We start from the raw sequence: 15,720 nt of genomic DNA on the forward strand, positions 1-15,720 counted from the left end.
GATAAAATAATTTACTGACACCGATTCATACATAACAATAGGTTTTCAATACTAGTCCTAACCAAACTAACCTATAAATATCACTCTATACAATCTATATTTACTACCTATTGTACCGTGTGCAAATTAAACGCTACCATTTTCTAAATGCTACATCCTAGGTTCACAAATTATCATATACTGCTACCTCCTATGTCGCACATTACAACCCTAATATAGTAATAATAATATTCTATATTTCACTGCTATCGTACAATTTTCTAAACCCTAGGTCATACATATCTAAAACCTATGTCATATACTACTACTGCACTAATTAACAACAATAAAAGGAAAAAAAGACTTACCCAAAAATAATCTTCAAATCCGCGGCTCAAATGCCGCAGGGCTTCACCAGGCTCTCTTCCTCCCCTCTCCTCTCCTCTCCTCTCCTCCCTCTTCTCAATTTTTTCTTTTTTCTGAATAAAATGAGATTTTGGGATAATTTTAGCCCCTTTTATAGAAGAGGCCGGATGGGGGGGAGCCGAGCAGCGCGAGCGGGAAGGCCCCTTACCGCCCCCTGCGGTTAGGTGGCCTAACCGTCCTCTCAGAGGGCTGCAGACGCCTAGTTTTACAATTTCTCCTACGAAAAATCTATTTATTTAAATTTTTAATAAAAAAATAAAAAAATAAAAAACCTCAAATGGTCAAGGCCAAGAAAAGGGACACCTCTGGCCCAGGCCTAGGTACGGAGTCAGGCCCAACGTGCAAAGCCTCCTTATTCACACTAGTTAAATGTCCGTGCGTTGTAATGAGAGCTGAAAATTTCATAAGATAATATTGTTGATTGGGTGAAACACGTGCAAACAATTGGCCATACGCTGGGGATTACACATAAAAGAAATTCATGCCTACAACTAAACCATGTATCCTATACAGAGATTGGTTAAAGACCATAGTGACCGGCCGGATACAGCATGGGACATGAATGCATGCACGCATAACGGGAGCCATTTTTTTTCATACGATAGTAAAGTAATGCAAAATAACACAACATATCCTTGTAACTTGTCCTCGTATATTTATAGAATGGATCGCCTTACACCTCCAAGCTCATAGGCAACATAGTCGAGTCCCAAGCTTGAGCCTATACACCTCCAAGCTCCAAGCTCAGGATCACCTTACAATAAAATGGCATGAATCATTTGTAAATGATAAAACTGCTCCAGTAACCAAACAATCAATGTTAAATTAATTTACATTGACCATACATTGTTCATCCCAACCACATAAACATTGGCCGAGGTATCATTTTACTGCAAAGGGGAGTACAGATATTGGTCCAATTCGCTAGTTCAGGTAACATTCGGATACTTTACCACATCGTCAAGTGTAACAAAATGGCAGCATGTCAGCATGTGTTAAATGAAAGAAAGGAATATGACAGTATGGTCTTGTGGAGATATATATCTCATCTGTTTGTATTGGTCAAATTTAAGAACCAACAGCTAACTCAAGCTTACATAGATCTCATCCTGAACAGTTAAAAGAGCAGTCAGCATGGCGGTGCAAGAATAGTTCCCAAAAGATTTGCACGGACAAGTAAGGTCTCAAGTGCAACCGATACTTTGGGAAAGAAAAAGCAAAATCGATAGGATAGTAGATATGCAAGTAATTGCATAAATTTGAAGGACTGAGAAACCTTGCTCAGTCTGACAGAGGTAAAGCAAGGATCAAATATACAAATGCCCCATAGTGATTAATGCATGGTACGCAGGCCTCCATCTTTTTAATCTTTTCCATGTTATTTTCTTTCTTTTTTTGTTATGCCAAATCTTCATTTAAGCTGTCAAGCTATGTATGGTGCCTTGCCTATATGGGCATTATCTGCACGTGCAACTGCAATTTTTTTGACAATCTAAGTATATATATTATAGAAGGAAAGCACAAGTTGCTAGATGTCCAATATTCAAGCAGCAATGCTTAGCCTCGCACAATATTGATAACTTCTTAACTGTGAACTGCAAAAAATTACATGGCTGTTTCCATCCAACTGAAGCCATTACAATTCAATAATCAGAACTGCCATCAAGTTCACAACCAATATCATATTTATCAATATACAGTAAAAAAGCAAGAACATAATACCTGCATTAAGAGGTTGGTACAGTCCCTTGAATCATTGAATCATTCATTCGCAATCTGTAGCTACCATGCCCAGTCCTTACAGTTTCAATCTATAGCACAATGCAGATGAAACTCAAAATGATATCTACTACTTTATTATAACAACTGAAAAAAAAAATCCTTCTTAAGGAGTGTCACACTTACTGTGTATTTGCTCCCCTCTATATTAAAATTAACTGTTGAAGTGACAAGGGATATGCTGCAGATAAGAATTATTGGTCAACCATCTTTCACCTTCAAAAAGCATCCAGAATTAAACCTACAAAGCGTACCTTTGTTGGAATCTGACCCTTGGTGAGATAACTAACATAATCAGTAACACTGGCTGCGTTGGTGGTTACTGTTTTCTGTAGCATGCAACAATGATTTAAGGGAAATTATACCATACTGATATATGTTTTCCAGTAGCTTGACAAAGGTGCTAGCATGTGTGGTATGGTTTCGTCAACTTACATATAAAGCTCGACCAACCACTGAAATATACCAAGGGAGCCTCTCAGCTTGAACACACAGCTATTCTTGTATCCAGCCAACCAGTATGAATATTATTTTCTCATATAGGGAAATTGCACCATGGGTTTAGTTTTAAGGGAAAACTAAACGTAAAATGATAGTATAAAACTAAAAAAAATGCTTCAAAAGGAAGTAAATATTTTCTTGCATTCAAGAGACCTAAAACTAGCAGCTTGTTATAGCGTGGGAATGAACAGATGTGCTGTTATGGATAGGGAGTTGGTACAATGGTACGCAATTTCCGTCAGACTCGTTTTCCAACTCACCCTACAGTTCAGCATGCAACAACTTGCAACAGAGGTAAAATGATTCTTGCCCAGTCTTAATTAATGCAATCAGAGACAGATGGATGCATGAACACTCACCAGCAGTAACAATGGGTGAGAGAGTTAAAAACATTTTGTTGCGATGATCAAATCTCCTTACTTCGGCAGTGGTCAAGCAGGTTGGCCTCGAAAACATGGTAAAGCAGAAGAACAGAAGTTGACGGCGCTCATCATGAGATTGTAAAGAAAGTAAAAATAGGGTCGATAACAAACAACCTCGCGAGCTTGCTTGTTAGGATAAGAAGAGATAATCTTAAGCATGCGACAAGCCTTCTGGTAGAGGACGCAACAAACTTTGTGGTAGCTGGGCCCGCGTGCTCGATGAGAGGCTCATCGGTCATCATCTCCGACAGAGGCCGACTTCGTCGCAGTGGCTGGGACACGTTGTCGACGCGAGGCTCCCCTCCGTCCGAGGTCACGTTGTTGCTCTGCTCTGCTTTCCGGTGGCGCTGCCGACGGCTAATGGCCTCACACAGCCAATATGTGCGCGCCCGGCCGCGTACGCACAGGCACGCGCCGCCTTCCTTCCGCCGAGGACCACTCGCGTGCCACAGCGCCGCAAACCACCGTGCGAGGCCGACCCAATCCCAGTTGCGGTATAAAAACACTAACATTTTTCTGCAAAAATGCCAAAACAATATGAAACTGATGCAGGAAGGAAAATAATCAAATCAAATGTAGTGCGCTGGCGATATTTTAGGATAAGAATCAACAAGACATGAGCAGAAATCGATCAAAAGATCACTCTTTTCCAAATCTTAAGCGAAACCACGTATCCGGGGAGCATGGTTAATTTGGCTCCATAAACCAGGTACTATCTACTTGAATAACTTGGGTACATGCTACATGGATTCCACTTTTGGCATTGATTCAGGGAATGAACACAGTAACATTACCGAATCAACAAAATGCAGCAGCATTTATTTTAGAAAAAAGGGGGCAAGCATAAGTTTTTAGGAAGGTATGTCACAAATAAATATTAAAAACTTACCTTGCCAAGTCGCACAGTGTCTGTTGTAATATAGGTGGTGCCTCTCATATCAAATATCTCAAGCTGAAGAGGAATAAAACAAATTTTCAGTAAGCTAACAAGCAAAAATATGGGGATATTACTGACTGAATATGCAAAATTAATTATGCGCTCAGTCACCAAAGTTTGGCAAGTTACATGAATCAAGATGCTCCTGTTCTGTTGAGGATAATAGTCCAATGACAAGGGCATCAGCTTAGCGTATGCACAATCATATTATCAATTTTGCAAACTAACCAACTACAGCATTAGCATGAAACAGTTAAATGCCATCAAATTTATAGAAAGAAAGCCACTCATATTTCACTGGATTTTTTTTTACATCTCTCGAATCACATATTTTTATTATCTCTAGACCATCGATGCATCTCATCAAACACCTTGGTGATCACTAATTACGTTGGTGTTATCATGCATAAACAGAAGAAAATCTTGCCTCTTGCACTGATGGTGTTACCATGGATGTCGTTGTCTCCAATTAGGCACCACCATGTTTATGTAACTGGTGTGGATGGATGAGGATGGTGGAGATGATGCAATTTGCCCATGTTAAGACAGAACAAATATCATCCCAGCCAACTACATTACCTTACTGTAGTATTGCAGCATGATGACAGAGACACGCATGTATGCCACCAAAATCACCACAACTCAGCAATACCAACAATTCGAATCTGCTCACAACATCAAGTGCAAAATCAAGAGCAATCAAACACTAAATTAAGAGTAGGGCAGCTTTTAGCTAAGGAATAATTCACCTTATGCTTAGCTGACGATATGAGACCACCCTGGCTGGCTGGAGCAGCTAAATCAGATTAGTCTAGGCTCAAACTAAATATGACCCAGGGTCTGATAAGTACAATCTGGATTGCAGGGCAGACCAATCTGATAAGAAAAACATTCACATATGAGATCATGTGTGGATCAATATAATCAAATGGACGGATCCTCTCTGGATCGGGGGCTGAACACACATGTACGACATGCTTCTTGGTAGCCTCACCCTCTTGAGGTGGAGGCTGTCGAAGATGAATTTCTGATAATATTTTCGTGAATTGACTGGGTACCTTTGAGTGTAGGGATCAATCATAAAACAAGACACAAGATATATACAGGTTTGGGCCTCTGATTAGAGTAATACCCTGTCCTGTGAGGGTGTTACTGATGTATGTTGATGATCTCGAGTACAAGCAATGTGACCTAAACTATTATGAGTTAATCGGATCTAATCTAACCTAAGTCTAAAGTCACCAAGTATCTCCTCTACTAGGGTCTTGACTCTTGCCTCGAGTTCCTCTCTCTCTTCTCCCCCTCAACCTTTTTGCTTTATATAGGGGGGGTGTACCGACTCCTATCCAGCCGTAGTCGATAGGGAGTTGTCTTCCTTGATGTTCAAGTAGATTGACCTATTTGGGATACTGATCGTTCCGAGTCGGGTAACCAATCTAAACTTTCTCAGTATGTACTTCCTTGATTTCGGGTGTATCAGGTACCGCTGATTCAGTTCCGTGATTTCTGGAGCTGTCTAATATATGTCGTACATACTCTGTCTATGTATGACATACTTCTTATGCGCATATACCCTATATTTAGATATTCGACAGTAGTCCCCTAACTCTACACAGGAGGAAGGGTTTCCATAAGCATTCACTCATAGGCCGCCAAGTTTAAGCTTGGTCGAGTAAAGCGAATCAAGCTCATAGTCGAAAGAATTGAGTATGGATGGATCCTTCCTCGAGTATTGAGTAAAAGCTTAGTTGTGTCGAGCGCCCTGCAGCTAAGCTCACTCGAGACCTGAAGAAAAAGAAACTCAACTGATCGACACCCGACTCCGAGCAGAGTTAAAAAACCTTTCAAAACTTGAACTGACGGGTATAGGCGTATTTAATGCGGGCAGAAGGGCGTGCAAAGATTCGCACGTCGTCATCATACCTGTTTTCACGTCGCTCGAAGCGTTGTAAAAATGGGAGTGGTTAAAAAGATGGTAAATTTTCTGATTATTTACCCGTATGAATCGGACCTGTAGCGGCCATTCTTTGTCATTGACACCATTCTTCTCACACAAGCCTTCTTGCTCTCTCCGCCTTAGCACGCAGCACCGCCAAAAGAAATTCAGATCCATGGATCTCAGTTCTTCCCCGAGGACCTCGGCTCTCTCTTTGTCGGAGACATGGTCGGAAGCAGTCACTGGTACCTCGCCCAATCAATACGATGAGGCAAGGTTTATGATTGAAGCTTGGGCACCCTCTACAATGCAAGAGTCTCGACTGGCAGAACTCAAAGCGGAAGGAGTGGTGCCACCGCACAGCTTGATTGAATGGAGGACGACGTCCGGTGAGAAATTTCCTTCCTGCAAGATCGAGCATGAGTTTGTGGTTTTCGAGTCTTTCTTCCGTTACGGATTTAACATCCCTCCTTCCAAATTCCTTCTTAATGTGCTCGATAGATATCAAATTGAACTTCACCATCTAAACCCCAACTTTGTCACCATGCTGAGTGTTTTTGTTCATCTTTGTGGGGCTTTCCTTGTCATCGAGCCAAGTTTGAATCTTTTCAGTACTTTTATAAACTAAAGAGGATTACTTATAACAAATATGTCGGAGGGTGTGGTTTCCAATTAAGGAGTGGAACGAAGAACTCCTGTATCTTGGTTCCCCTAACCTCCTCTTAGTCTAAGGATTGGAAAAAACTTTGGTTTTACGTCTCCAATCCCAACCCGATTGGTTTTCCTTTAGTGTATAGAGGTCTTTTCCATGTCTCAAATCCTTCTTGGATACAAGAACACCGAGAGTCCAGCCACACCACCTACTTTGCCAACAAGATTGGCATGCTGAGGTAATTTGACCTAACTAGGTGGCATGTGGCCAGAGACTTCATTAGTAAGAGATTGAATCCCTTGAAGGCGCGAACACACCTGGCCTGCGAATACAGTGGAGATGAGGATACTTCCAGGGATGCAGCTGGATGTAAGGCCTAATTAGCACTTTTCCCTTTTTGTTTCACTATGGCCTTCGAGCTTTATCGAGTAAACTTTTCTTTTCTTTCTCAGCCCTGCTTGCACAGGATGCCACAACCCGATTGGCCAGGCTTTTTTCTTCTAACGCACCGGAGTGTGACATTCTGTCTTACTCCCTAGCAAATCCTCGACTAGATGTAAGTATTTTCTTAATGAAAAAGTAGAACTAGTTATTGTTTATTTGATCTGATTTGTTTGGATGACTACAGGCTCCAATCTTCCGCCAAGAACATATCCTTTCGAGCTAGGTCTTTGATCTTGACGGCACTTCTTCTGCTAATGTTGTTGACAAGGGGAAAAAATCAGCTACTCGTCCTCATCTTCTCATCTACTACCTGATTCAAACCCTCTCAAGTGCAAACGAAGGAGCCCTCAGGTATCAAAATTCTCATTATCTTCTTATCAAATTTCCTTTCAAATTATCAAGTTGATACTTGAATGCGTTCGGTTTGGATGGGTGGCCATTTGTCAGGGGTCGGTGAACGTGCCTCCCCAATCACCTCCTCGAGCAACCACCATGCTCGATGACTCGGTCGAAAAGGTAACCCTTCTTGAGTTATCAATTTTCTCTCGATCATTCTACTGATGACAAATTTGTATGGATGGCTTTTTTTTAGAGGACATCCGACGCGCCTTCACGATCGCTAACTCGAGAGACCGCTATGCCTGATGAATCGACTAGAGAGGTAATTTTGACCAAATTATCGCTCTTTAGTTGGTCATACTTTCACTCAATAATAAACTTCTATCATTTGGTTCTTTGCATGTTACAGATGTCTTGGCTTTGCCTGGCCCACATGTATCTCCTCCACCGGCTTCGTCTATCGGTCCAAAAATGAAGAAAGTGACCAAAAGGCAAAAATCAAGCATCATTTCGCATTTCCCAATTTCTAAGAGGTTTGTCTAGGATTCTTGATCTTGAGTAGTTGACTAGCAGTCTTTTCTTTTCTTCTTCTCTTATTCTGTTGACTACAGGCTATCAACCAAGGCACAAACCAAGGCTGCTAGTGCAAACCCAGCCTCGGCTAAAATTCCTCAGCCCATGGATCCCTCTTCGAGCGTGCCCGAGGAAGACCTGTAGCTCAAGGGAAATGAAACTTCAATATCAATCCCAACCAATGACCTTTGGGCAGCGGTAAAGGCTCTTCTTCAGGTTACTAGCGCTCAGGTAGCTGTTGCCGAAGCCAACCACCACAAGAAGCTCGAAGCCAAGAGGGAGAAAATTGAACGTAAGTCCATCCTTGATAACCAGCATGTTATTTGGTTATTGGATGACTAACAAAAATTACTTTTCGAGTTACCTTTTTCAGGCTTTGAGTCCTCCTGTAACAACAAGGAAAAAACTTCTTGCTGACGTAATGAAGAAGATTGACAACGACATCAAGTATCGGGAGAGACTCAGGAATCAGGTGAACACTGCACAAGCTGAAAAGAAGGCCATGACGACTGAAAGGGATGCTGCCATTGCTCAACGAGATGCTGCTGTCCTGGCTCTTCAAGAGCTGAAGGAGCAGACACTCGACCTTATGTCCCAAGCAACCTCTGTAAGCGCCGCCACACTGCTAGGTATCCTCAAGAGTTATAACCCCGCACTCAATACCTTATTGGTAACAGTCGGGTTTAATTGTACTAGTGAGAAGGCCGCAGAACTTGTCGATAGTGTCCAACCGGCAATTCCAAACTTTGTCGAGTCGTTGAGGCTTAGTTTGCCCAGTGATGATAGTGAGGGGAGTCCCTCAGACTGATGATCCATTCTGCTTTGGCACTTGTAAAACACTTTTTATGATCCGAGAATGCCCGCAATAATACTACACCTTGCCAGTCTATTTTGCTTTTGTTTACTATTCCCTTGTCGATGAAATAGGATTAGCATAAGTAGATGCAATAACTGATAGATACATGTTGTCATCGTTCTCAAGACCATATGATTGTGCATCTGTCTGCACCTGAAATCTTAACTTGATAAGCCATTAGATGCATGGCTCTCGAACGCTCAAGAAGACCGTAATAATGAGGAAAAGATCAGTACAGAACTAGAGAAACAAAAAAGCATATTGAATTTTCTGCGAACTTTTATCAACTTGTGCATTCAATCATCATACAAACATGAACTCGATAGAGAGCACACACGAGCCAGACTAGGACTTCATAACCCTTTTGGCTGTTAGGTGTGAGATGTTTGACAATCTCTATGTCGTTATGCCTCCTGAGGTATAGTTGTCCATCATCGACCCAACACATGCCTCCATTGGTTCTATTCGATGTGACCGACGTAGAGCCAGATAAAATTTTGCAAAAAACATATAAAAGAAAATATGATATTACGATGTAGCCCCCGACTCTATGGTCTAGGAAGACTTTACTCAATCAAAGAGTAGAAAAGGACATACCTGTACCATTGATGATGATGTAGTGTTATAGCTCTTGACTATATACTTGATGACGGAGTCGAACAAAGAGTAAAGCTCTAGTATCGAAAGTATGCGATGTAGCCCCTGACTCTCTGTTTGATGTGATAATCAAGACAGAGAGTAGAACATATGCATCTTTATGATGATTACGCTCTACTCTCCACTCGATTATTACATTGAGTGCGGAACAAGTAGTAGAGCATGAACATCAATGCACCGTTTTCGACTGAATACTCGAGAGTGCAAGCCCCTGAGCGTTATGGTTTTAACTGCAATTTGGTTACCGAGTGAACTCGAATCGCCGGGTAGGTGGGCATTAAAAACTCACTCCTATATGTTCTCGTTTTCACCGCAACCTTGATTTGACGCGTCATAATGACCGCCCATCCCTATTTACAGAGATGAGGCAAGCCACAACGCCATCATGACGTCTCGACTATCGCCGAACATGTTACGTGCCCAAGGCAACTCCATCGTTTCAGATCTTGACGGCTACTTTTACACAGTACGACCTGTTCCCTCCGCTATAAATAGAGGGGACTTGAAGCCGTTTATCCTTCACGTCGCTTCCTTGTTTCCTTTGCCCACTCCTTCTAGGACTTGTAGAGCTTGAATGTAAACTACATGTATACCAGGATCCCTCCACCTTGCTCCACAACCGAGGTTCCAACCACCTCTAACAAAGCTAACTGGAGTCACAATTCCCACCACTGTGATCCACCAAAATCCAACCCAAGAACCACCTGACTAATCATGTGAGGAGTCCATGCCGCTCATGACCGTGAGCACGGCTGAATATTCAGCTTTCACTCTGCAGAGGTCGTACTCTTTACCCTCAAGACATGTCCTCATTTTTGCCCGTGTCGATCAAACACTTACACACTTCCGAGGTGTGCAGCTAGGATTCCCTGCAAAGCCTTTCCAACGTATCTCTCAGCACGCGATGACCCGCTGAGGTTTCACCGCCATACATAAGTGGAGTACACCCTCCACCCCAGAAGCCCCCTCTTGCGCCTTACGGTTGTAGGAAGTACACCCTTCCGTCCTCGTACCACCAAGTGATCATCACAATGCTGAGAGAAAATGAATTACTAGGCTAGGCCCGTCCCATACCGGGCTTGTGGTAGTACTATTTTCATGGGTGGTCGCTCCACAAACCGGTCCTTAATATGGTCTGGGTAAGACCACCGTCAACCCATCAACAGGGTAATAACCAAATATTTGAAAGCCCACAATTCTGCCTGGAACACATCCACAGGCCAACCAACATGCCAACTTACCCAAACCCTACTATCTTAGACTAAGAACTTTTACCAAGGTTCATTAATATCAACATAATTCAACTATGCTACCCATGAGTAAGCATCACTAAGCACATTCTACCCAACATGAAAAACCCATCTATGGTTACAAGGAAGATTGAGGAAAAACTAGTAAACCCTAATAATGGGATAACATGTTGATGAGCATGCAATTTGTAAATCAAAACTTTATTAAAGTAGGAACATAATATTCAAGGACACTTTCCTTCTCTAATGAGTTGCTCGAAATCTCCGAAGTCTTGATCCTGGACGTTCTCGAACGCTTCCGGAACAAACTCCCGTACAAGCGAGCAAACAAGCACCACTAAGAACAGACACTAAACAAAGCAAATACATAAAATGAACACTGGAACTAGCTAGGGCTCACAAACAGGAAGATTTGGTCGCAAGAACCGCCCAAATCAGAGCAACAAAGCAAAAACTACGGCCAGACGAAATTCTGTATGATTAAAAATGACAAAAACTATTTTCTAGAATTAAAACTAATTTTTAAAAGGCCTAAAACATTTATTTATAATTTTGCAAAATTATTTTATAGCATAGAAATGATGAAAACAATTTTACGGAATTTATTAGCATTTTTGGAAATAAACTAATTTTTATATGCATAAAAAAATTTAAAGAATTTATTCTATTAAAGAAATCATTTCTAAACATTTCCATAATTAATCTATATTTTCTAAACCATTCTTCCAAATTATACATTTATTCTACTATTTTTCACTAATTTTTAGATTAGAAAATCATTAAATAATCATTTACAGAATTAAAAACAGAGCTAAAACATTTATAAATATTTATCTGAACTATTTTCTATTTTTCTGGAATTTTTCTATTAAAGAAACCTATTTTCGGAATATTCGGATTATCGCGAATTATTTTCTAACGGGAAAATCAAATTATTGCGCAATCGCAGACGTCACTGCTGACTAGGCTACTGACTCGGCTAAAAAATGCTGACGTCACTACTGACTAGGCTGCAGATTGGGCTAGCCACATCGGACACGGATGCACATGTGGCTGTCGACTAGGCTAGGCTGACTCGGCGCGAGTTTCATTAAATCGGAGCTGTTGATCTCGGATCGGATGGTTGAGATTAACCAACGCAAAGGGGTACGCTATATCTAATCTACGCCGCAGAACGAAGATCCGATGGTAGGGACGGCGCCTACCTCTTCTCCGGCGCGACGGTGACGGTGATGAAGGCTCGGGGCGACAGAGGATGGCCGAAGACGGTGGAGATGGCGTTACGGTGGTCGGACGACATCGATAAGCAGCGGAAGAGGAAGCAGAGGGTGCGGCGACTCCGTTTGATGGCTTATCGGGCGTTGGGGAAGACCATGAAGGCTCGGTGACGGCGGGGCTTCAATGACGAGCTTCGGCGGTCTTCGGAACTGAGAGCGAAGGTCGGAGCTCGACGGCGAACAGTTGAGGACGTCGACTTGTGGACGGAGAGCATTGGCGAAGGCTCAGATGGCTTCGGGAAAGCTCTACGCGACTCGGCGATGGCGGCGGGGTCCAGAAAAGGGTTTGGCGACGGTGCTAAGGTGGCTACGATGAAGGAAACGGCAGGGAAGAGGAAACCACTAACGGCCGGGCCCCACACAGCAGAGAGAGAGACAGAGAGAGGGAGAGATTAAGGAGGAGAGGAGAGGATCGGGCATCGCACCAAGTAATCGTTGGCTAGGGAAGCCCGGTCTCCTTCTCCATCAACCGCCAGATCGCATTCGCGCCGCGTAGAAGACCACTCGGCATCGTCGGCGCCGGCCAGCAGCTCCAACAGGGTCTTCGCTTTGACTACTTTTCCTGGTCCTTATGCTGGTCGGTGGCCGATTCCTGGAGTGATCAGCTACCACCCGAGGGAGGAATATAATAGGTTCCTCAACTCGTTCATGGATGAATGAGGGTCCACACGCTCCCAGACTTTTGGGGGTTGTGGATCTTCATTATTTGCAATAGCTGAGTGGATCCTTTCTGCCAATTTTGCACTAACCACAACTCAGTCGGGAGCACAGCTTCTGCTCCATAAACCAAGAAGAACAGAGTTTTACCAGTGGCCCTATTGGTCGAAGTATGAACGGCCCATAGTACCGAGGGAAGTTCTTTTACCTAGCGTTTCGAGTAGGCTTTTAGCCTATCGAAGACCCGAATTTTGATGCCTTGTAAAACTATACCATTGGCACGCTCAACTTGACTATTACTCTGCGGGTGAGCTACTAAGGAGAAACAGGTATGTCGATTAAGCATCACATCCTTCAGCGGGTATGTCATTATGACAGTGATCGTGTGCGCTTGAAAGTAGTGCCGTAATTTTCGGGAAGACATAAGGACTGCATATATTAGCTTTTGTACTTGCGGGTACCGTAGCTTAGCATCGTGAAGAACTAGGCTCACGTAGTAAACTAGTTTCTGGACTTTGGTCTTTTTCTCGGGACATTCCCGTTCGGCTGCCAGTACCGTGCTTACAACTTGTGGGGTAGCTGCAATATACAAAAAGAGCTCCTCTTGTTCGTTAGGCGATGTAAGAATAAATGGAGATGATAGGTACCTTTGTCAGTCCTAGAATGCGCGCTCCGCTTCTTCTGTCCACTCGAACCAGTCTTGTTTCTTCAACAGCTTGAAGAAAGGCATTCATCTCTCACCCATCCTAGAAATGAATCGACTAAGAGCAGCAATGCAACCTGTTAGTTTTTGAACCTCCTTCAGTGTTCGAGGTGACCGCATCTGGTCGAGAGCCTCAATTTTGCGCAGGTTGGCCTCAATGCCACGACTTGACACTAGGAAGCCGAGAAGCTTACCAGACGACACACCGAACGTGCACTTTTTTGGGGTTGAGCATCATGCAATACTTCCTGAAGTTGTCGAACGTTTCTTTGAGATCGTCAACCAATGCGTTTCCGATTCTCGATTTGACTACAACATCATCGACGTATGCTTCTACATTGCACCTGATTTGGGTTTGTAGACAGTTTTGAATACACCTTTGATACGTAGCACCAGCGTTTTTTAAACCGAAAGGCATCTTTACATAACAAAATACACCAAACGGAGTAGTAAAAGCCGTTTTCTCCTCATCCTCTAATCCCATGCTAATTTGGTGATACCCTGAATGGGCATCTAGAAAAGATTGCAGTGTGCAGCCTGCTGTAGAGTCGACAATCTGGTCGATGCGTGGGAGGGTGAAAGGATCCTTGGGACAAGCCTTGTTGAGGTCGGTGAAGTTGACGCACATTCTCCATCTGCTATTGGCTTTCTTGATGAGGGCATGATTTGCAAGCCATGTAGGATGATGTACTTCTCAAATGAAACCCGCCTTTAGGAGCTTATCGACCTCCTTCTAGATGACCTGCTTCCTATCTTCCGCAAATCTTCGTTGCTTTTGCATCATAGATTTGGCATCGGGTTTAACAGTTAGTCGATGCTCGATCACCTCCCTGGGGACCCCAGGTATATCAGATGGTTGCCATGCAAACACATCCTGATTTGCTTGGAGGAAAGTGATGAGCTTGAGTTCCTATTTGGGGTCAAGGTCAGCCCCAACCTTAACCATTTTGGACGGTTTAGACGAGTTGAGGGGCACTCCATTGATGCAACCATCGGTCATCTTGTTGTTGGTGCCGTCATTAATCCTGTCCTTAGCAGCGTCGTCGGATTCAGAAGTGCCAGCAAGATTTATGAGCCTGGAATCTTTGGCGACAGCTTGGTGCTTTTGATGTTTAGAATTTGCGTCCTTAGGAGTGGTGGTTGCTCGACTGGAGTGTTCAACCATATCTAAACTTTGCTTGTCGCATTTTATCGCTGCGCGCTGATCTCCTTTCACCATAATGACCCCGTTTGGCCCCGGATCTTGAGTGTTTGGTAGGCATAATGAACCACTGCCATGAACTTTCCCAGCATAGGGCGATCTAGGATCAAATTGTACGCCGTCTCGAAGTCTGCGACATCAAAGGTCAGCTTTTCTGTACGGAAGTTGTTAGGCGTGCCAAACGTGATAGGCAGCTCGATTTGGCCGAGAGGCATGGTCGATGAATTAGGAGTAATGTCGTGGAAAGGCTCAATTCCTGTCTTAAGCTCCGATCTCTAAATTCCCATCTTGCCCAAGGTTTTGGAGAAGATGAGGTTAAGTGAACTACCACCATCGACCAGAGTTCTGGAAACCTTGATGTTGAGTATGGTCGGCTGGACCATGACTGGGTATCATCCAGGATGTGGTACCACGACCGGATGGTCGTCTTGGTCAAATGTGATCGACTGCTCCGACCACTTAAGATATCAAATGGGCCCAGTTAGGGCCAAGTTAACTTCTCATTTGACCGCCTTGTACTACCTCTTGGACTCGTACGTGGCGGATCCTCCGAAGATGTGCGCCAAGCTGTGGTCAACCTTGTGGAACTGGGGCTCATCAACTTCAATGTTTGGCTTAGCCTGCTTATCACCACGCTCAGCATTTGCCTTGATCTTTTCATCAAGTTTCTTCTTGAACATCACTTTCATCGAAGTTGTGTTGGTTGCTCCGATGGATGGGACACCACTTTCCGTCACCTCGACTAAGGCTCTTGTTGTCTCCAGTATTGTGCGATTTGCTCCTGTCGACAGCAGCTATAGTCTTATCGAGACCTTTGCGCTTGTCACCAGGTTTGTTCTTCTTCCTCTGCTCTTCAAGAACTTGGGTTTGTCCTTGCCAGATTGAAAGTTTTTAGCGCACACCTGAGCTTCCGCTAGTTTTGCACACTTGTCGACCAGCTCAAAAAGCTCTTTGACCGTATGGATCTTTTGAGTAGCCATCTTTGCCCGCAGGTCTATGTCCTGAACACCCCGTTTGAAGGCAATGATTACCGACTCATCAGAGATATCCGAGATAGTGTTACGCTTGTTGCTGAATCGATGGATGAAATCTCGAAGGGATTCATCGTCGTCTTGGTGCAGCTGGTGGAGA

This window comes from Phragmites australis, chromosome 22, assembly GCF_958298935.1.
Source record: "Phragmites australis chromosome 22, lpPhrAust1.1, whole genome shotgun sequence".
Classification (NCBI taxonomy): Eukaryota; Viridiplantae; Streptophyta; class Magnoliopsida; order Poales; family Poaceae; genus Phragmites; species Phragmites australis.